The sequence below is a fragment of the Prionailurus viverrinus genome, chromosome E3 (genome assembly GCF_022837055.1).
Source record: "Prionailurus viverrinus isolate Anna chromosome E3, UM_Priviv_1.0, whole genome shotgun sequence".
Taxonomy (NCBI): Eukaryota; Metazoa; Chordata; class Mammalia; order Carnivora; family Felidae; genus Prionailurus; species Prionailurus viverrinus.
The window spans coordinates 20,412,627-20,433,872 of NC_062576.1; the positions used below are offsets into that span (position 1 = coordinate 20,412,627).

Consider the following 21,246-nt stretch of genomic DNA (forward strand, 5'->3'; position numbering starts at 1 on the left):
ATCTACGGAATGGGAGATGATATTTGCAAATTTACAAATCCGATAAAGGCTTAGTATCTAAAATACATAAAGAACCGATGCAACTCAACACTCAAAAAGCAAATAAACCCAGTTAAGAAATGGGCAGGAGACATCAACAGACATTTCTCCAAAGAAGACATCCAGATGGCCAAAGACACGTGAACAGATGTTCAATGTCAATCATCATTAGAAAATGCCAATCAAAACCATAACGAGATTCCGCCTCCCACCTGTGAGAATGGCTAAATCAAAAACACAAGAAACAACTGATGCTGGTGAGGGTCTGGAGAAACAGGAAGCCTTGCGAACTGTTGGTGGGAATGCAAACTCGTGCTCTGGAAAACAGTATGGAGGTTCCTCAAAAAGTTAAAAGCAGAACTACCCTATGATCCTGTAATTGCACTACTGGGTATTTACCCCAAAATACAAAGAAACACTAATTCAAAGGGATACATGCACCCCTATGTTTATAACAACATTATCTACAATAGCCAAATTAAGGAAAGATTCCAGGTGTCCATCGACTGATGAATGGACACGGAAGATGCGGTATATACATATTCAATGAATGTTACTCGGCCGTAGAAATTGAAGTCTTGCCATTTGCAACAACATGGATGGAACTAGAGAGTATTATGCTAAGCGAAATCAGTCAGAGAAAGACAAACACCATAGGATTTCACTCATGTGGAATTTAAGAAACAAAGCAAATGAGCAAAGGAAAAATGAGACACAGAGGGAGACAAACCAAGAAACAGACTCTCAAATAGAACAAACTGATGGTTACCAGAGGGGAAGGGTGTGGAGGGATGGGGGGAACAGGAGATGGGGATTAAGGAGTACACTTACCATGATGAAAATAAAATATTAAAAGATTTAAAAAAATCAGAAAGCAATAAAAATAATAAAAATATACATAAAGTCACTTTCTATAAAGAGAGAGACCACGCAGACATCTCCCTTACAGGTTCCCACGGCTTTCCACACGTGTCCTTTGTGACACACGTCTCACGTGAATGACTCTACAACGGTCTTCTCTGCCAAGGGTAAACTCTTGTGAGGGCAGGGCCCCCGTCTGTCTGGGGTCACCCCTACATTCAGGGCCTGGTACGATACCAGTCTCACCGTGGGCACGGGATAAATGTGTATTCAGACAGGAACGTATGTTGTCCTTAACTGGAATGCCTCCAACATCCCTCCTCTCTGGCAAACTCCTATCCAACCTTCGAGGCCCACCTTAAATGATCCCCTCTGGGAAGCCTGCCAACACTCTGATGGCTTACATGTCTGTCTCTCCAGGACTAGCTGGCAAGCTTCTCCGAGGCAAGAACGTGCCTCATTTCTCTCCATTTCCCTAAAGTCCGGCTCCCGGTGGGCACTCAACTAAGGCTATTGAAGGAATGGGGTCTTAACTTCTCGGGAAGAACCCTGGGAGTACAGAAAACCTACACAGAAAGGAAAAACATCATAGTTGGTGCTCTTCTATGCGGACGGCAGGCCGGTCCTAACGCGTAAGCACTAATAGGTGAATAGGTTCTCACAGGTTTGTAATTGCTCACCTCTGATTGGTCACCTGTGCCGCTGCGCTCTGGGTATACTAACAGCTGTTCCACCCGCCGTCTATCTCACGATGCTAAGAAATAGGGACCATCATGCTTTTTGCAGAGACTGCTCTACGCTAGGTAGGGGCCAGGAGACTTTTTCCGTACAGGCCAGATGTTACACGTTTTAGGCCTGGCAGGCCACGCGGTCACTGCTGTCGCTACTCGGCCACTGTAGCGTGAAAGCCGCCTTTCGCAGGATGTGAACAAATGGGCATGGCCGCGTTCCAATAAAACTTTACGAAAACAAACCCTCGCTTTAAGCTCACCAAAATCCTTTTCACCCTCTTCCTGGGCACACAGACTACATTTCCAGGTCATCCCTGCCATGCGACGTGGCCACGGCTGCCAGCTCATGTGAACGCAAGTGATGCAGCCACTCCCGGGCCTGGCCCGCATACACCCCCTACAGGATTCTCCACGCTTTCCCTACCCGCTGGCTGCAAGTGAAGGACTCTGAGGCCCTAGAGGATGACACAGCCACAGCGGCCACAGGACTGGGTACATACGCCCATGCTGGAATGCCTCATGAGCCAAAAAGAACTTGCATCGTGTTGAGCCGCTAAACTGCTGATGATGCGTGTCCGAACGGGTAGCTGCCCTGACACAGAAACTTCTATTGCTGAGGAAACAGAGAGGGCAGAGTATTCAGTTTTGTGGCTCAGAATCCTTTCCTCTTTCTTAACAACACTCCTCCGTTTCCTTCTGAGGAGTTTCATCTCCCCCGCTGAGGTCGGTCAGGTGGGATGTTGCCGGGCCGTGGGTGTGTGAGCAAAGCCAGGCGACTGGTTCTAAGCTGCCTTCCTTGAATGTGAACTTTGAGCAGATCGACTGGACTGGAGGTGGCTGGTGCTTCATGGTCTCCTACCGGCCATTTCTGGGCCAGCCTGGTCTAGGGGCCTCACAGTTATTGTCCCGGATTCCTGGGTTATGGAGCCCCTTTCGTTCTTACTCTTTTCAAAGGGCAATTCTCCAGCTTTCCATTCCTTCTGTGGCCCCAGTGGCTCTCCAAAAAACATCTTCCTTCTGTCAGCCAGGGTTGGCTTCTTTGGTCAGGGACCCTAGTTGATCCACAGCAGTCACTGATATCCCCCACCCCTGGGGGATGATGAAAGGCAAGGAGGAAGACTGATAAAGCCTTATCAGATGCCTCACTTCCTATAAAGGGAAGAAAGCCACAGTTCCCCAGTGATCCCTGCCTCCTGTGACTAACACCCTTATCTAACTCCTTCCTGTGGTGCATGGGCAGGACCTGTAATTCGAATGGCCTTTGCAGATGCCGTTAAGAATAAGGACCCTGAGATGGAAAGATTATCCTGCATTGTGTGGGTGGGTCCAACTTTATAGAGGAGTCCTTGAAATAATCTTTCCTGGCTAAAGTCAGAGTCAGAGGGAGAGGTGATAACAGAAAGGCCAGAGAGATGCAGTTTTGCTGGCTTTGAAGATGGAGGGAGGGGGTCACAAACCAAGGAATGTGGGTGGCCTCTAGAAGCAGGAAAAGGCCAGGAAATGGATTCTCCCCTGGAGCTTCCAGAAAGGAATGTGGCCCTGCCAAGACCTTGATTTTAGCCGTCAGCCCCACGTTGAAGGTCTGATCTTACAAAAATGTAAGATAATGAATTTGTACTGTTTTAAGCCACCAAGTTTGCAGTAATTTGTTACAGCAGCAACAGAAAACCGTTATGACTTGCTTCTAGCCAACAAGTGTGTAAGTTTGATACGTGTGGCTTTTTTTTTTTTTTTTTGCCTAAGATGGCAAAGGTGATGGATGGGATGCCCCTTGATTGGGTTACATGAGGTTTAACTTCCACTGCCAGCCGACTCTCCCTGCTGCCTTCCTGGCTCGTGTGCACTGATGAGCACGTGGCCAGTTGGGAGAGGTCCACATGGCGAACAGATGATGGCAGCTTAGAGCCAACAGCAAGCTGGGAACTGAGGCCCTCCGTCCAACAGCCTCCAAGAACTGAATTGTTCCAACAACCACAGGGGTTTAGATCCTTGTCCAGCTGAAGCTCTGGACAAGAACTTCGTCCTGACGGACACCATACCTCGAGCCTCGTGAGATCCTGACACAGAGAACCCCACTAAGCCACACCACAGACTCTTGACCCAAAGAATCTAAGATAATAAATATGTGTGGCTTTAGGCAACTAAGCGTAAACTCATTGTCATACGGCACTAGATAACTAATAAACACCCCTATTCACATTTCCCTGACACCCTGGGACTCAACAAGAACTCACACAAAAGAACGGGAGAAGAAAGCACAGTTTCTTTTAGCACCAACGTGCATGAAGAAGTCAGCAGTAGGCAGGGAAGGGAAGACACAGGAAGGCTAGAGGTATGGTCCCTGCAGGTAGGCTGGACAGCCCCATCCCTACCTCTGGGCCCCATTTTAACTCATTTCTCGCCAACTCGTGACTACCACCACCCACAACACTGACAGTAACACATCGTTACCTCTTTAAACTTCACAATCAATCCGATGAAGCCGAAAATATGCCAAGTGTTTATTCTAAGCCAAGGATGCCCTAAGCACTTTTTAATTCTCACAGAAACTCGAAGAAAGTATCATCGTCCCCATTTCACAGATAAGGAAGCTAAAGTGGTTAAGTGACTTGCCCCACGCATTGGGCTAGGAAGAGGGGACACGAGAGATTTAAAACTCCGGCAGTCTGGCCCCCAGACTTCCGTGATCTCGTGGGTGAAGGAACCGAGCCACAACATCTCCGGCCAGCACAGGATGAAGTTGGGGATCCGGGCTGTTTAACCCTCAACAAAACCCTGTAATGAAGGAATTATTCCCACTCAACAAATGAGAAAATCCCATCACTTCGTAGAAGCAAAACGGATGGTCTTCCTTGTGTGTCATTATTTTTGAAGAACCTCTTCCTGAGCCTAAAGCAACGGCAATAACGTACCACTGCCCATTTCATGGTTCTCCCACCCTTCCCCTCCCTCTAATCTCATTTGTCCCTCACAACACTGTCAAGTGGCTAGGGACGTACATGATCATTTTCCCTACACCCCCACCTTCTTTTGCTGATGAAGAAACTAAAGTCCGGGGGAAAAATGAAGTGACTTTCTTATGTGCCGTGTCGATGCTCCGTGGTTTCTGTACGTTATAATCTTACAATATAATCACTTACAATCTCGTGATGTGAGGTTTTACAGAGACGAATGAAGTTAAGATCTGGGAGAGTAAGCAACTTGTCCAAAACTACACAGTAAGTGGTGGCGTCTACCCAGAACACTTTTCAGCTTCAGGGGTGAGGATTACATCAGCTTTTGGATCTTTGTATCCTAGCTCGGTCCTCAGTGCACAAGGGATAGCCTTCCAGCCGGCCCAGTGAAGGATGGCACCGAGAGCCTCGAGTGGCACGGCCCTCGCCTACCAGGACGATTTCTATCTCTAGCCTCCTAGAAGATTCATAAATGTCTTGTGTTGGTCTCAGTAACAGCTTTCTTGGGAGAGCTTCACGGCCCAAACTTCCAATGTGGCCTTACCCGCTACCCACACACAAAACCGCACGTGTGCCCGTCAACTGGCCTCCCTGGGTGGCTTCATGGCTCATCCCCTCAAGAGTGATTCACATGTCTTATAAAGCAGCCTCGAGAAGGCTCGGGGCGCCAGGAGACCTCAGAGACCTCATATCCTGGCTTCTCGCAAAGGTCTGCAATAAACCTCCCAGAAGACCACTTGTTTGCCTGACTAGAAAAATGGCTTCGAAAGGGGTCCTTATGTACCCGCTTTGTAAGTCGGTCTTTTAGTGGCCTTAAAAAACGGCTTCCCAGAGGATTTTAAATGGGCTATAAACCAGTTCCCTGGGATGCAGATTACGGACTTTGTAAACTGGCCTCTCGGGGTGACCGCACAAAACACCCCCTCAGAGAGCTCACAAAGGCCCTTCAAAGTGAGCCTCTACAGGTGGCCTCGTGTGCCGCTTTGCCAACCGGCTTCCCAAGGTGGCCTCCCTGCACTGCTTTGCAACATGGTCTCCCAAGGCCGTCTTGTTTGGTCTCCACAAGCCTGCCTCCTCAGGCAGCCTGTGTGTTACTTTGCAAATTGGCCTTGGAGAGGGCCTCATGTAAATGGCCATGTCAAACAGCCTTCTGGGAGAGGGCCTCAGGTTGGCTGTACAAAACAGGTCTCCTCTTGGCCACATAATACAACCTTAGTAATTAATTTCGAATCCAGAGCTCCTCGGTGAATGGCTTTATCAAACGGTCTTCAGAGATACTTATGTTGACACCGTATGACAGAGTCTTCCAGAGGTGGACGCTCCGGGATAGCTCCGAGTTTGTTTTCAAAATGACTTTTCAGACTGGCTCTGTCATAGCCACTTGAATGGCCTCCCAAAGGGCCTCATGGCTGATCTTGTAACACTAGCCTCCCTGGGGCGCCTGGCTGGCTCAGTTGGTGGAGCACACAGCTCTTGATCTTGGGATTGTGAGTCTGAGCCCCACGCTGGCTGTAGAGATTACTTAAAAGTGTTAAAAAAAATATGGGGCGCCTGGGTGGCTCAGTCGGTTAAGCGTCCGGCTCAGGTCACGATCTCGCAGTCCGTGGGTTCAAGCCCCGCGTCGGGCTCTGGGCTGATGGCTCAGAGCCTGGAGCCTGCTTCCGATTCTGTGTCTCCCTCTCTCTCTGACCCTCCCCCGTTCATGCTCTGTCTCTCTCTGTCTCAAAAATAAATAAACTTAAAAAAAAAAATTAAAAAAAAATAAAAGTGTTAAAAAAATTAAAAAACCACTAGTCTCCCAGAAGGCCTTGTGTTCGCGGGTGGAAGCAACTTTCCACGGTGGCGTGGCATACCGGTCATTATTTCTCTGAATAATCCTACAGCCTGATTCTACTGGCTTCATTAGTTAGCCTTTTAAATAGTTGCCGAATCAAACAGCCTTTGGGGGAGGAGCCACATCCTACTACAGGAAACAGTCTTCCAAAGTAGAGCCGTGAACTGTTTCACAAACAGGTTTCTTTACATACTGGACCTTGTCTGAGGGCCCAATGAAACCCACACTTTGTGTTAGTTTTACAAACCAACCAATCTCCCGTGGTTTCTTTAGAGCACCAGGAAAGGGTTAGGTTCTACCCACCAGCCCTCTTGGTTAGCTCCTGTTCCCACGTGAAATGGCCTTACAGAAAAGGGCTTTCACTGGCTGGGTCAAACCCCTTCTTGATGACCGTATGAAACTATGGTCCAGAGAAGGTGGCCCCATGTGGGCTGTCAGCAGCCCTCACAACAGGCCATCTGATACGGCCCTCCACTGGAGGCAGGTACAGGCCACACGAAACTCCTTTCCAAATGGCCTCAAGTCCTGGCTTTACAAATCAAACTTCCAGCACCCCCCATGTACTGGTCTGACAAAAAAGGCTTCTTGATAATAGTAAAACAGTCTTCCAGAGGAAGGTGTCAGTCAGAGTAGTCTTGCGGCCTTGGCCTGGCTTTATTGACTGGCTTCCCAGAGTTCCCCACTGAACTGCCTTTTTTTTTTTTTTAATTTTTTTTTTTTTTCAACGTTTATTTATTTTTGGGACAGAGAGAGACAGAGCATGAACGGGGGAGGGGCAGAGAGAGAGGGAGACATAGAATCGGAAACTGGCTCCAGGCTCTGAGCCACCAGCCCAGAGCCTGACGCGGGGCTCGAACTCCCGGACCGCGAGATCGTGACCTGGCTGAAGTCGGACGCTTAACCGACTGCGCCACCCAGGCGCCCCTGAACTGCCTTTTAAAAAAGGTTATACGATACAGCCTTCCTGGGATGCCGGAGTGGGTCAGTTCACCGAATGGCCAACTTTTGATTTCAGCTCAGGTCATGATCCCAGCATCACAGGATCCAGCCCCATGTCAGGCTCTACACTGAACATAGAGCCTGCTTGGGATTTTCTCTCTCTCTCTCTCCCTCTGCCCCTCTCCTCCACTCATGGGTTCTGTCTTTCTAAAACAAAACAAACAAACAAACAAACAAAAAAAACACAGCCTTCCAGAGGAAGGAGTCAAGAATAAACTGTGTGAGTCTTTCAGAGTGGCACTGTAGACTCAGCTTCTAATTGGCCCCCCAGAATTCCACATAAAAAGGCATAAGCAGAGGTTGTATAAACTGCCTTCTGCAGTCAGGTACAGGTGGGTTAACTACAGAATATATCCTACAAACCAGGATGCTGTATATAGGCCTTTTTTGTTTGGTTGGGTTTTGGCTTGGTGAAGGATACACTTTTCTCTTGTAACACTTTTTATTCTCATCGTTTTCTCCAAAGTTCTTTGTTCTTACATTGTTTGGAACTTTCATTTCTCCAAGCAGAGATTTCACAAGCTGACTACTGGGAGTGCTGTTAGTTTTCTTTCGTATGTACGTAAATTTCAGCATTTATTTCATATTATTTAAATATTTAATATTTAGGACTGGTCAAGTCATAAACTGGGGGTATTCAGGCCAACTGAGACCGATGGTCACCCTAATTATAGGCCCTATGAAAAAGCCGGAGTGGCCTTATATTGTCACTTTAAAGTCAGTTCCCTAAAACTCGTCAGGTTACCGGCCTGGAGAGACCTCTTGTTGGTCACAGAAGTCTTTTTTTGAAGGAGGTGAGGGTGGAGGTGTCAGGTACAGAAACAGCCCCAGGGGTCTTGTGTCCTGACTTCGTGAACTGGCATTTCAAAGTGCCACGTATACTGGCTTCGTGACATGGGACAGCTTTCAGGGGAAGGTCAGGTACAGGTTGCACAAAATAGCTTCTCTCGGTGGACTGTATCTTGGCGTCTCTTACAAAAGGCTTATTTGTTGATGATAACGATACTCATTTGTTGATGAAACGATACTCTAGGTACGGGGGTCGGATAAAGGTTGTCTGAACTAACCTCTCCAAGTGGCTTTTGTCTCCACTTTATAAATCAACCTGATGCGAGCTTCATAAAAGGTTTCTTGTTGGTTGTATTTAACACAACGGAGCCACGTATCGGCTACATAAAATAGACTGCGTGGCCTCAGGTCCTGACTTCGCAAATTCACCATCCAGATGGAGCACGTTATGTAAACTGGCCTTTCGTAGTGAACAGCCCAAGTGGGTTCAGCTGGTTACAAAACAATGCCTCCTGGGAAGTCAGGATACTCATCCCAGAATTCTCTTAAATTATCTTTAAGAACCTAAAGCAATTGCCACAACAGACTTTAAACTGGCTGGGAGAAACGGCTTCTTGGAGAATCTCACCAGGATTCGCAGAGGGTTGGCTTTATTTAAGAGCCCCCCAGGGTCCCACAAACGTCTCCGGCTGACCCGAAATGGCCATCCTGAGAGCAGTATGCCGGTCATGAGAAGCCTCCCGTGGGTGGCTTCCAAAATAGGAGCCTCTACCTGGCTTTCTGGGAGCAGGCTGCCCACTTAGTTTTCAAATCTCTTCAATTTTATTGTGGCACTATTCCACGTAAGCTGTGCAAAAAAACACAAGAGCTTTCTAGGGAGGTTTATAAAACTTTCCAGAGAGATTTGGAAATATTTCCAGAAAGCTTTGTTTAGCGGCGCCATGGGTAACTTTGGCCTTCTAAGGGCCCCGCTGTCTCGGGTTCGGGCCTTCGGTGGGGCCCTAACACCTGCCTGCCCCCGGACCTTGGGCTTGCTATATGTAACCCTGCTGAGCACGGTGACTTACCTTTGCTGGATCCTAACGCGAGGGGCATAACGCGACACCGATGCTCAGAGTTAACTCCTATTACTTAGAAATCCCTGCCCTTCAGGTACCCCAAGCCGACGCTCCACCCGAGGGCTCACACCCCTTCCCCGGCTGGGGCTTCATTTGTCACGGCCCACATTCGGTTTACAGCAACCTAGCTCCAGGCCTGTGACAAAGGCAGGCTTCGTCCACTACCTGTAGGTACCGTCACCGAGGAAATAAACACTCGCGCAGGCGCACTACAGTTCCGCCAACGCGCCCCCAGGAATCGCGCAGGCGCACACCGCTGGCCTCGCGCACGCGAAATTACTGGTTTAAGGCGAGCACTACGCACGCGTGGAACCTACCTCCTACCCGCGACGTGCAGGAGAGTTGGCGCTGCGTTCTCAGGGCGCATGCGCCGCCTCTTTTTTTTTTTTTTTTTTCCCCCTCCCCTCCCCATTCCCGCCCCAATTTCTCTACTTTGAAGAACTGCCTGGGGATTTCCAAGGCGCACGCGCGAGGCAGTCTTTCCACCGCCAATCCCCGCCCCCAACGCCCCGCCGCGCTTCGCCTTTAACACAGCGCCTGCGCAGTCCTCCCCTCTGCTTCTAAGGAGGCAGAGCTTCCCTCACCTCTGGAGTTGCTCAAGTTCACCTGTCTCGAGTTTGGGCAGGGTGGAGTGGCGCAGAGGCTGGCGACGACGTGTTCCGTTTGGTCGGAACACTCTGGCTCTCTCCTCCCAGTAGTAGTCAGGCTTGCCGAAGTATCGATCACTCAGTGCTCGCCTGATCGGGACGGAGTGCCTAGCCGAGCGCCGAGTGATCGATGCCGCGGCCCCGCCCCGTCGTGTTTACAAGGCCGTAGGGTAGAGGCGACCCGCAAGTGAGGGATCTTTTCCTGGTTTTCGATTCCCACGTGGGTGACGCCTGCGACTTCCTCAGCAAGGATAACTTAGTGTGCTAGTCAGCTTCGCATCCACCATTTCATCGAAACCGTACAACTAAGAGGATTCGTTTTCCTAGTTTACAGGGAGGTCAGCCAGTGCCCAGTGAAATAAAGTGGCCGAATCCTTGAACTTTGGGAAAGTCACAGCTCCTAAATTTTTGCATCCACGGTCCGCAGGAGTGAGGAAATCCTGGGTTTCGGTGGGCAGCCAGAATCCTCACTCCTGCCGCCGCGGCCCCGACCCTGAGTGGTGTGGGCATCACTGCGGGTTTTGGTTTGGAGCACACTGCCCGTGGCTTCCAGGGGTTCAGGCCTTTTGAAGCATTGTACAGAGGTGGTAGAAAGTCCTGCACCCAGTGGGTCTGGAGTCCGAGGAGGAAAGGCAAGGGAATCATTCCCTGCTATCAAAGAAAAAGGTTACTCATGACAGCCGTTAAAGGTGGTAAGGCAGGCTACCTGCCGCTGCAGTGGGGGTCTGTGATAGAGGAAAGAGGTACTCCTGGACTCCAAATATGACAAAGGCAAGTGCAGATTCATAGCCAAGGAGCACGGTCTAGGTCAGTGGATGGGAAATTTTTAAGAGGAAGCGTCAGGGATAAGGGGAATTCTGCTAAACTGACCACCCAGGATTTTTGCTGATGGCAGGCCAGGGTGATAAGATATTCAAGGGTAGAGGATAAGAAATCGGGTCAGATACCAAGGGTAGGGGATTTCTGCTTAATCCAACAGGATTCTTGCTAAAACTGGACTCAGCAAGCCAAGGACAGTGCCCAAGGTCAAGGCTTAGTCAGAAAGAGAACTGAGAAGAGCCTTGTCACTGGTCACCAGGGATGTGTCAGGTATTCTCTGAGGCCCCGAGAACTCCTCGATGTTAATTATGTTAACAGTCCTGTTAGGTGGAGATTATAATGTCTTATAGACAAGGAAACTGAGGGTTGCTCAAGGCCAATTCAGCAGATCAGTGGGTTCTAGGCAGTTGGCTGACATGGTGGAAAACACACCAAATGAACTCACCTCCTGCCCTCAAGGGTCTTGCAGGGAAGAGAGATTAACAGATATTTATTGAGCATTGACTACACACCTTGAGCTTTCAAAGCATTTACAAATATTAAAATCCTAGATTAACTATTATAATTTCCACCCCCCAGTCGAGTGGTGACGGCATTGAATTTTGTCTGAGCCCCGTGTTTCTGGAAAACAGTGAAGGTTGAAGGAATTTCCCTCACCCTTTTGTGTTCCAGAAAACAGCTTGCTGCAAAGAACCCCCTTTTCCATGTGACTTCCAGAAGCCTCGTGGATGCTGCCCGTGTTTACCTCCGACAAGGCCGGGCACAGACCCTCCAAATTCCCACCCTTTGCCTCATAGGTGATTAGCTGAACTGCTTGTCCCCAGTAATCGATCAGAGCAAAATGCTTGTCAGCCAAATTTCGTTAAATTCTCTCCTTCCTCCAGCCCCTGAACTTTGGTCCACGCCCAGCCTAAGCCAGCAGACGGTCCTTCTTGCGAAGAGGACAGAATGTTCTCCGATCCCCTGTCCCATTATGCTACTCTTTGATCCCACTTTCTAGTTCTTTTCTGCAGCCTATAAAAGAAAAATCTTTTTGCCCAACCCTGACGATGCTCGCAAACCTTATCGATGAGGGAGCGTGGCCCAAGCCAGGGGCAAAGTACAGGCTAACAGCACCCCCCTCCACCGGGTGGGATATGTGTGATATTCCTCCGACACTCCTGCCTGCCCAAGAATAGGAGAAAGGAAAGAAAGCAAATAGTTAACTGATAGAGATCACAGTCCTTCAGGACACGAGTCTCCTTCAGTGTACGGATAACTTAGGAAACTGCAAGAAAAAGGCAATCTTTTCCATAGCCTAATCTCCAGAAACCTATAGATTCTATTTCCTGGAGCCCAAACATCACCCTCATCAAGATGTAAGGGGCTTTAAGTGCTTGCCGTGGTGATATGGGAAACGAGGCAAATGAAAAATTGAATCCCCTTACTCCCTACAGCCATTAGCAAGTCCTTGAAACAGAGTGACCTTCCTCTAGGAGCTCAGCTGCCTTGACGGTGATGACACTTTGGTAGGGGCAAAAGAGAATCTTTGCTTAATATTATCCTGACCACCGCCCCCCCCCCCCCCCCCCCCCGCCCAGGATCCTGTGAGCCTCCTTAAACACATAAAAATTTCGGGGTGCCTGGGTGGCTCAGTCAATTAAGTGTCCGACTTTGGTTCAGGTCATGATCTCACAGCTCATGAATTTGAACCCCACGTCGGGCTCTGTGCTGACAGCTCAGAGCCTGGAGCCTGCTTCGGATTCTGTGTCTCCCTCGCTCTCTGCCCCTCCCCGACTTATACTCTGTCTTTCTCTCTCTCGAAAGTAAATAAAATATTAAAAAAAATTTTTTTAATTCCTTTGCAACCCTCCTTTATCTCTACCACCGCCCCCCCCCCAAAGATATATGTTAACAGTCATATTCCAGACTTAACGGCCCCTGATACACATCTGAAGGGTCTCATGACTGAGGTTTTACTAAGCAGTAACAAAAGATGTTTTCCGAGCTAGCCCCTCAAGGTCCTGGAAACCTTGCTTCCAAAATTCCTTAGAGACTTACACTGTCCCTAACCCCCTGCCAACCAGAAGGTATATATATAATCAGTCACTTTTCACAACCCCAGTGGAGCTCTTCCTGCCCACGGGTCCTGTCCCCGGGCTTTAATAAAATCACCTTTTTGCACCAAAGACGTCTTCAAGAATTCTTTCTCGGCTGTCAGCTCCGAACCCCCATCGCCCCCAAACCCACAGCTTTCTCTCTAGGACAGTAGACCCCTCCCCATTGCAATCTCCTTGCAAATAAGTCTTCCCTTACTATTTCCACTTTTTTGTTGTTGTTGTTAGTCAGTGGATGGGCAGAGACCACAGGACCCCAGGCAGGACCCCGGGCCTCTAGGAGCCCAAACAGTCTCCACAGCATAGGTCAAAAGAGATGGGAAGGCGGGACCCTCGGATTCTCTTTCATGATGATCAGGAATGCGATTGTGGCCCGTAACATCAAGTAGGGAATGCCACCAGATCAGGCAGAGACAAACATCCCTTTTGCCAACTTGTGTTTTCAAAACTGGCTCGTTGAGATGAATTAGAGGCGCCAATGAGACGTTTTCATAAAAGAAAAGAACCACAGTCTTTCACCAGGGGGCTTCACTTCCTGCCGTCTGTCAGCCCCCACCCCTCCCCCCACCTCCCCTCATCCCAGGCAGCCTTGGAATTGGCTGTGAAGCTGACAGAACCAATTGAGTGCCGCAGAAAGGCAGGGAACAAACAAAAGGCACCATTTATGTCCGTGTTTGTGAATTTTCTCCGTTTGATCAGCAGCCTGCAATTTAAATATATCCAAGTGTGCTTGGGAACATTTGTGGCTTAATTATCAGATTTATTGCAAACACACACATACAAACAAAACTCTAAACTGGAAAACAACCTTGAGCTTGGCCACAGAAGAGACATTCGACTCCAGTTGCTTAAAGGTGGTGTGAAAACCTCCCACATACTGTGGCTTCCATTCACTGGATACCCGTTTGGTGCCTTCTTTTCACCTCAGCGTTGCCACCTCAGCAAGGAGCCAGCGAGCCTAAACCGACCCTGAAAGAGGAGGAAGGTAAAAGAACAAAGTGTTCTGTCGAGGGTGGAAGCAAGAAAGCTGATATGAAGTCAGGCAGCCAGGAACACTCACTGCCTCTCCGAGCCTTACCGTTCTCGTCCAGGAAATGGGTATGAGAACCTATGTTCCGTGTGGTGGTGAGGATTGATAGGACAGCCGTTCGTCTCCAGTCATTGCCTCTATTCTGTAGCCTGTTCCAGAATCCGTATGTTCCAATCTATCAGCACAGGTGCCCCTTCCTGTTCTGTGTCCCCAGGTCCCCCAGGGCAGTGTGGAACTTCTTGAAATACAGGTCCTTGGCCGCCACCCCTGGAGTTTTCCACGTAGCAATTCTGGAGCCAGGCCCAGGATTCTGCATTTTCACTAGCTTTCCAGACAACTCAGAAGCAGATGATGACTACATTCTGCGAAAGGCAGCTCTGGGGCTCACGGATGTCTGCAACGGTGGGTGAGGCAGGTGGTGGAGGGTTCCAGAAGCTGCATAAAGCTGACCTGAGGGAGAAGCCCAGAGGCTCCTGGCCAGGCTGGGTCCTCTCTCTTGCTGTTGCACAGACCCTCCTCCGCCAGTACGTCTTTGGATTCTCACTGCCCGAGCCACTGCCCGGGCCACAGCCAGCCCAAAGATCCTGCTCAAGACAGACTCAAGCTTTGCTCCCTTACAGACGAGACACCACTACCTTCCCTTCCTCCGTGGGTCCCAGGAGGCTTTTCTCTTAAACCCTTGAAAGCCAAAGGGTTTTGTTTAGTTGCTTTCTTCTTGGGCACATATTCCAAGCGGGCCCTGGGCTAAGTGCTTGCACCAGTCATCCATTAGCACGAATAATGCTGCGTAACAAGCCATCCCCGACCTGAGTAGCTTACAACAGTAAGACTACTGAGCATCTGGATGGTTTGGTCGTCTGAGTCCGACCCCGTTGGTCTTCGTGGGGCTTGCTCGTGTGAAGGTGGCCTCGCTCACATGTCTGCTGGTCAGCTGGCTGTTGGCCGGGGCAAAGGAGATAAAGGTACCAGTGGTCACTCATCATGCAGGAGGCTAGCCTGGGGCTTGTTCACGTGACAGTGGCAGGATTCCAAGAGAGGGGAGGGGAACTTTAAGTCCTAGTGCAGGAGGCTCGAGCACGCATGCGCGCCTGGGGGGGGGGGGGGGGGCGCATTTCGAGGCAGAAATTCTCTCCTGTTTGAGTCTGTGGGCTTGTGACCTCCTCGGCTGACAGAATAAGGCAGGGGGGACTCTGTGGAACTTTGGGGCTGGGTCACAGACGGCGATCTGGCTTCTGCTTTGTTCACCGGGAACTCGCAGGAGCCTGGGGCTGTTACGTAAGAAATCTGACCACCCCTGGGCCTCGTCTTGGAGTCCTCCCTGCCCAGGCACTGGGCACTGGGTGAACAAGCCTCGGGAAGATTCTAGCCCCAGTGATAGGAGCCTTCCCAGCTGACCCCTGGGCATCGTGGAGCACAGACATGCCGTTCCCCACCCCCCAGAACCCACAAGCACCGTATAATGGTTATTGTGTGCTGCTAAGCTCCGGAGTGGCTCAGCCAGATGCTGGGAAGAAGAAGAACAGACACCTTGCCGTGGGGAGAGGGTGTTCCAGGCGCGGAAAACGGCCCGTCAGCAGGAGGGCGGGCAGGGCAGGGGACACTACGGTGGTGGCTTCCGGCAAAGTTCCCCAAGTGTGGGTGCGCCACCTGGGGCGGCCTGCTCTTCCGTCCTGGGTTTGCTGCCTCCGGGCCCAGGGCCCCCTGTTTTTCCACCTCCGGTGCCCAGCAGACTCCTCAAGCCTGAACGCACAGGGGACCTTGGAGCCCCGCTGCTCTACATGCTGTGGGAATTTCAGTCCAGAATGAAAGCAGGGGAGGGAGAAAGCTTGGGCCGCTGGGCTGCAGCCCGAGCTCCGATCCTTCCAGATCCTTCCGTTCCCTGCCACCCTAGACCCTGCTGCAAAGACACCTCAGCCTGGCATCCTCCGCCCTGCTGGCCCCCAGCCTCGGGTGGTTTCTGGGAGGCGCTCCCAGCCTCGTGTGTTAATCTTTCCAAAGAAGGAGGAGGAAGAAGAGAACAGTGTGTCCTGTCCTCACGCGTAGCCGATTTTCCAAGGGGACTGGGAAGGGGGGACTGTAACACCATCATCATCATTAGGATTAGGATTAGGATTAGGATTGTTCTTGACAATAGCTGCCATTTCTTGAGGGTTAACCTTGAGCTGGGCGCTATATATCATTTTATCTTCACTTGTGGTCCTGAAGATAAAGATACTAAAACTCCGGTTTAAAGCGGAGGAGATGGGAGCTCAGGCAGGAACCTGGGGAAAGATATGGTCCCAGGTAAGTCTGACCTCAAAGCCCACGCTCTTAAACACGGTTGGCGTGCTATCGTAATCATGTCCCAATCCTCTACTCCTGGCTCATTGGAGAAACTGCCAGAAGCTACTCTCATTGCTCAGACCGTCGTGTTCCTTAGGAATCACACCAAACCTCAGGCACCTCGGACCTCCGGGGGGCTTACATCTAGCCGAAGAGCCAGAGGACCTTGGAGTGAAAGTAATCTGTGCTGCCCATCAGTGCAAGGCCACAAATGTTTTCCTGAGCCCTCCTATGTGCCAGGCACTGATAGACACCAATGGGGCTGGGGGTAAGGATACAAAGATGAAAAAGGCACATTTTATATCCTCAGGGAACTTGGCACTAATAAGGGGAATAAAAATAAGGCCACCAACCCTAGCACATCTCATTGCCATGGAATTGTATGCGACATCTTTTGGTTATAAATTACGGAAATCCCATTCAAAGGATCGCATTTATTGACTCACGCGACAGAAAATTCCAAGGATTGACCTCTCCGGCTTCAGGCAAGGCTGGACCTAGGTGCTCGGATGATCTTGGCATCAGTGCTCGGCCTCCCTCTTCCTCTGAACTGGTTTTACTTCTAGGCAGACTTTCGTCTTATGACGGTCCCTGACAGCTCCAAATTTACATCCTTGGCAACTCCAGGGAAAACAGAGTGCCTCTTTCCTAAGAATTCTGGCAAAAGGCCCTCAGAAGACTCTCTTTCGTCTGGCTGGAGTCTCTGTGCTTTTTGCCCGAGCCCATCACCGCGTAAGGTGGATGTGATATTGCGACTGGCCGAGGCTGGGTGTGCTTCCCTTCCTGACTGAGGGTAGAGGTGGGACAGTTCTGCTCATAGAAGCTGGGGTTCTGTTACTGGAAGAAGGGGAACAGACGCCGGGCAGGCAAAACCCACACATAGCCTAAGCCTTGGAGGCACAAAGACCCTTCGTGCGCGTCTTATCCAATACCTTCGTATCATAGATAGGAAAACCGAGAGGACCTTCACATCTCTCTCTGCCACTTGGTGGGGCCCTGATGAATCCCTTCATATCTCTGTGCCTCAGTTTCCTCCTCTCTAACGTGGTTATAATGACATCATGGTGTCAACTGGGAGGATGAATTCATATACATATTGTACCCCACTTAGAACAGTGAAGCATATTAGGTGCTCAATAAACGCTGTTCTCTCTCCCCGTGTCTCTCCCCTCTGGGATCCCTCAGAGTCATGCATCCTGTTCTCTGCGCCTCTGAAGTCCTGCCTTCACCCGTTCGCTACGATCCAGTGTGGTTGGCATTCGTTTTTACTCTCATGGGGCTTAGCTTCTTCCACTCAACCGGGAGTTCTTCAAGAGCAGGGACTTGTGGATCACCAGCAGCTCTTGGGGATCTCCGTGTCCACTGCCCAGCCCCTAGCGGAGCTAAAGACAGATGTGGAGAGGAAATCGATCAATAACCAAAGTCGAAGTCGCGGACCGGTTGTTCCATTTAAGTGATGCCGCGTGATGAGCCATCACGGTGTTTAGGGACTTCATAAAATGCTTATTTTGGGCATGACTCTGCAATTTGAGCACAGCTCAGTGGGGCTGGCTTGTCTATGTCCCACTCGGTGTCCACTGAACCTGTGAGAAGGCCAGGAGCTGGGACCTCTGAAAGGCCCCCTCGCACACATCCGGCCCCTGGGCCGGGGAGACTGACAACTGGGAGGACTCAGCCGGGCAGCAAGAGCTGTGGCTCGCTGGGCATCTCTGTCTATCTGTGTGGTCTGTCTGAGTGGTCTCTTCAACAGGACGGCACCAGGGAGCTGAACTTGTGTCAGCACAAGGCAGCCGGGGTCTGCGCCCTAAGAGAGAGAGAGTACCAGGCGGAAGCTGTATTGCCTTTTTAAAAAACCAAACACTTGATTTTAGAATAGCGTTAGCTTTACAAAAAAAAAATCGCTGAGATAACACGGTTCCCACGCCCAGTTTCCCACACTAACTTAGGCTAGCGTGATACATTTGTTGCAATGAATGAACCAATATGGATCCACGTAACTTTGTAACTGAAGCCCATGCTTTATTCAGATTCTCGTAGTTTTTTAACCTGAAGTCATTTTTCTGTCCTAGGATAGAATGTGGTATCCGGGATACCGCATTACCTTTAGCTGGCGTGTGTCCTTAGTGCCTCTTGGCTGTGACGGGTTCTCTTACTTTCCCGGTTTGGATGGCTTTGACAATTTCCAGGAGTACTAGTGAGGCAGTAGAATTTTGGCAGAATGTCCCTCAGTGGGGATCTTTCTGATGTTTTTCTCGTGATGGGGCTGGGGTGTGGGTTGGGGGGACAAAGACTACAGAGGGGAAGGGCCCTTCTGAACGCATCGTATCAAGAGCACGTACCATCAGCACGACCGGTCACTGTCGACGTTGATCTTGACCACTTGTCTGTGGCGGCGTTTGCTAGGTGTCCCCACTGCAAAATTACTCGTCCTTTCCTTTCTCTACATGGTACTTTTTGGAAGGAAGTCACCAGCTCTGTGCAGCCTGCACTTAGGGAGTGGGGAGTTACGCTCCACCTCCTCGAGGGCAGAGCATCTGCATAAATTATGTGTCTATTTCCACCCCCCCCATTTATTTATTTATTTATTTATTTATTTATACCATCGTTGGTTTGTATCAGTTGTTGACCCACGGTTATTTATTTTCTACCTTGGGGCATCATCCAACAGTGTGGTATTTATTTTGTGGCTTGAATTGCTCCAGCTTTGGCCACTGGGAGCTCTTTCAGAAGGGCTTCATGACCCTTTCCTTCCCCCATCATTCACTGTACGCGTGTGCGTGCGCACGCGCGCGTGCACGCGTGCGCACGCGTGCACCTGCTTCCCTTTTCTCACTAGATGTTCCAGGCTCGTTGCGTGTATTCCCTGCGCCGGGGCCAGCATCAGCCATTTCTCCAAGGAGCCGTGTTCCTTTTTTTTGGAGAATGGTATTAGAAACCAAGATGTAGGGGCCACGCGGGCTCGTTGCTGCCGGGGTGTTAACACCCCTTCTTACCATTGCCTCGGAAGTCATGGGGTTCAGTTCTGTCGTAATCGCGGGCCCACTCAGAATCAAGGGCACAGAATAGAAACTCCTCCACCTCTCTGTAGAGGTCTGTCATTGTCACACTGTCAGAGCCCGTGTCATCTTCTTTGGAAAGTACCATCTGTCACAACAGTGACGCTGTTGCACGCCCGAGGATTCTCATCTTACTTAAAACATCCTTCATCCCCACTGGGTTTCTATTTGGCGTCAAAGAAACTCTTTCCGTGGTTTGGTTTTGCTCGAAGATGGTTTGCTGTTACAGGGACACACCCTACATAACACCGAGTCCCCTTGTGAGCCGATCATTGCCTCCTCACTGCTCTCCTAGTCCTTTTGTTGGGATCCAGGAGAAAGTCTCAGCTTGCTGCTCTAACGTCTTTAACATACTTACGAAGCTTGCTAATTTATTTTCTTTCGTCATGTTCTGGCTCACAGCACAGCCTTCTAGGTAGAATTTAATCCTATTGTTGTATGGACTTCACAGCTACTCTCCGCAGCAGAGACATTTACGGATAACCAGTAGGCAGGTGCACCCCCACATTTCCTGGTCCCCTTGCGGCAGGCAGGGCCACGTGACCATCCGTGGCCAATGGGGCTGTGCGCGGAAGATTTGAAACCTGTGAGCGACCGTCCAGCTCTGTCATTTCCTGTTAGGAGATGGCATGACTCCCTCTGCTCAGACTCTCACTGCGTGGGGGGCCCTCTGTCACCCCACATTGGTTATGCTATGTTAGGTCGTTGAACTCGTGGGATCAACTATTATTGCTGTATTGCCTAATCTTTTTTTTTTTTTTAACGTTTATTTATTTTTGAGACAGAGAGAGACAGAACATGAACAGGGGAGGGTCAGAGAGAGGGAGACACAGAATCGGAAACAGGCTCCAGGCTCTGAGCTGCCAGCACAGAGCCCGACGCGGGGCTCGAACTCACGGACCGCGAGATCATGACCCGAGCCGAAGTCGGACGCTTAACCGACCGAGCCACCCAGGCGCCCCATGTATTGCCTAGTCTTTCTTGACTAATACGCCTTTTAAATAGGGTGAGTGACACTGGATTTTTCGTTTACATAATGAGGCAAAATTTACCCAAAAAAGTGCTTCAAGGAAAAATAGGTGAATAGTCAGACATGGTGTAAATCCTCGGGGCAAAACCGCAAATGAAATTTGCATTTGGGAAAATACTGCCACTGTGTTTTTGTCTTGCTGTCGGCATGGGAACTCTGGTCTTTACTGGAATTGGCCAGAAAATAAATTTGTTAATTCCCATTCGTTCCCTGGCCGTCCTGTGACTTCAATAACAACCACCAAAACCTCTTCATTAAAGCTTATCAGTCAGAGATTTCGTGCAAAGATCGGAATTTTTCATCAGATTTTAGAGCCAAATAGCTTGCCTTTGCCTATAGTGTTCTCCAGACATTAATCAAGGGTCAAAACTTGGTGACAGGGGGGCTCTTCAAGTCTCTCTGCTCATGGGGTCCTATCGAAAGGCACAGGCGAATGATAACTGCCTGGCGATGAGAGAACACGCAAGCACGCGGCCAAGAGGGAAGGTTGGAGTGTCATTCCAACCCAGTGGACTGAAAGCTGGGCATGTGTGTGCCGATTAGTGAGTAATTGGGCCTTGGCACGGTGATTTGCATGTCGGAAACTGCTAAAATATTCACATACTTGACTGTGTCTCTTCCAATTAGATATAATAAATGCAGATTTGGGTGACCATATGTTTTCTTTTGATGTAATGGTTTTAACCTTTAAGGTGTGTGTGTGTGTGTGTGTGTGTGTGTGTGTGTGTGTGTGTGTGTAGCTTTCCAGTTCTTCAGGGCTGGACTGATTGGAGGTAAGCTGGTATTTTAAGATTAGCCTATTATTAGAGATTCCTTGGGATTGAAAGAACAGACAGTATAGCTTTCTAGTGTGAATCCTCTTTTCTTCCTCCCTTCCTTCCTCTCTTCCTTCCTTCCTCCTTCCAACCTTTCTTCCTTCCC

At 49.8% G+C, this 21,246-nt stretch overlaps 1 protein-coding gene across 28 annotated transcripts in view; it reads right to left on the reverse strand.

Annotated features, from left to right (window-relative positions):
* The window catches only part of KDM8 (lysine demethylase 8), a 34,902-nt gene extending 25,354 nt beyond the window's left edge, over nt 1-9,548 (reverse strand). For 15 of the 28 annotated variants that reach the window (XM_047837401.1, XM_047837399.1, XM_047837396.1 and 12 more), the window contains exon 1: nt 9,275-9,538. The gene's annotated coding sequence lies outside the window, so the exon portion shown is untranslated. Of the gene's footprint in view, nt 1-9,274 lie in introns of all 28 variants that reach the window. The other 13 variants (XM_047837417.1, XM_047837412.1, XM_047837415.1 and 10 more) reach the window with 4 other exon arrangements.
* Nucleotides 9,549-21,246: the final 11,698 nt, after the last annotated feature.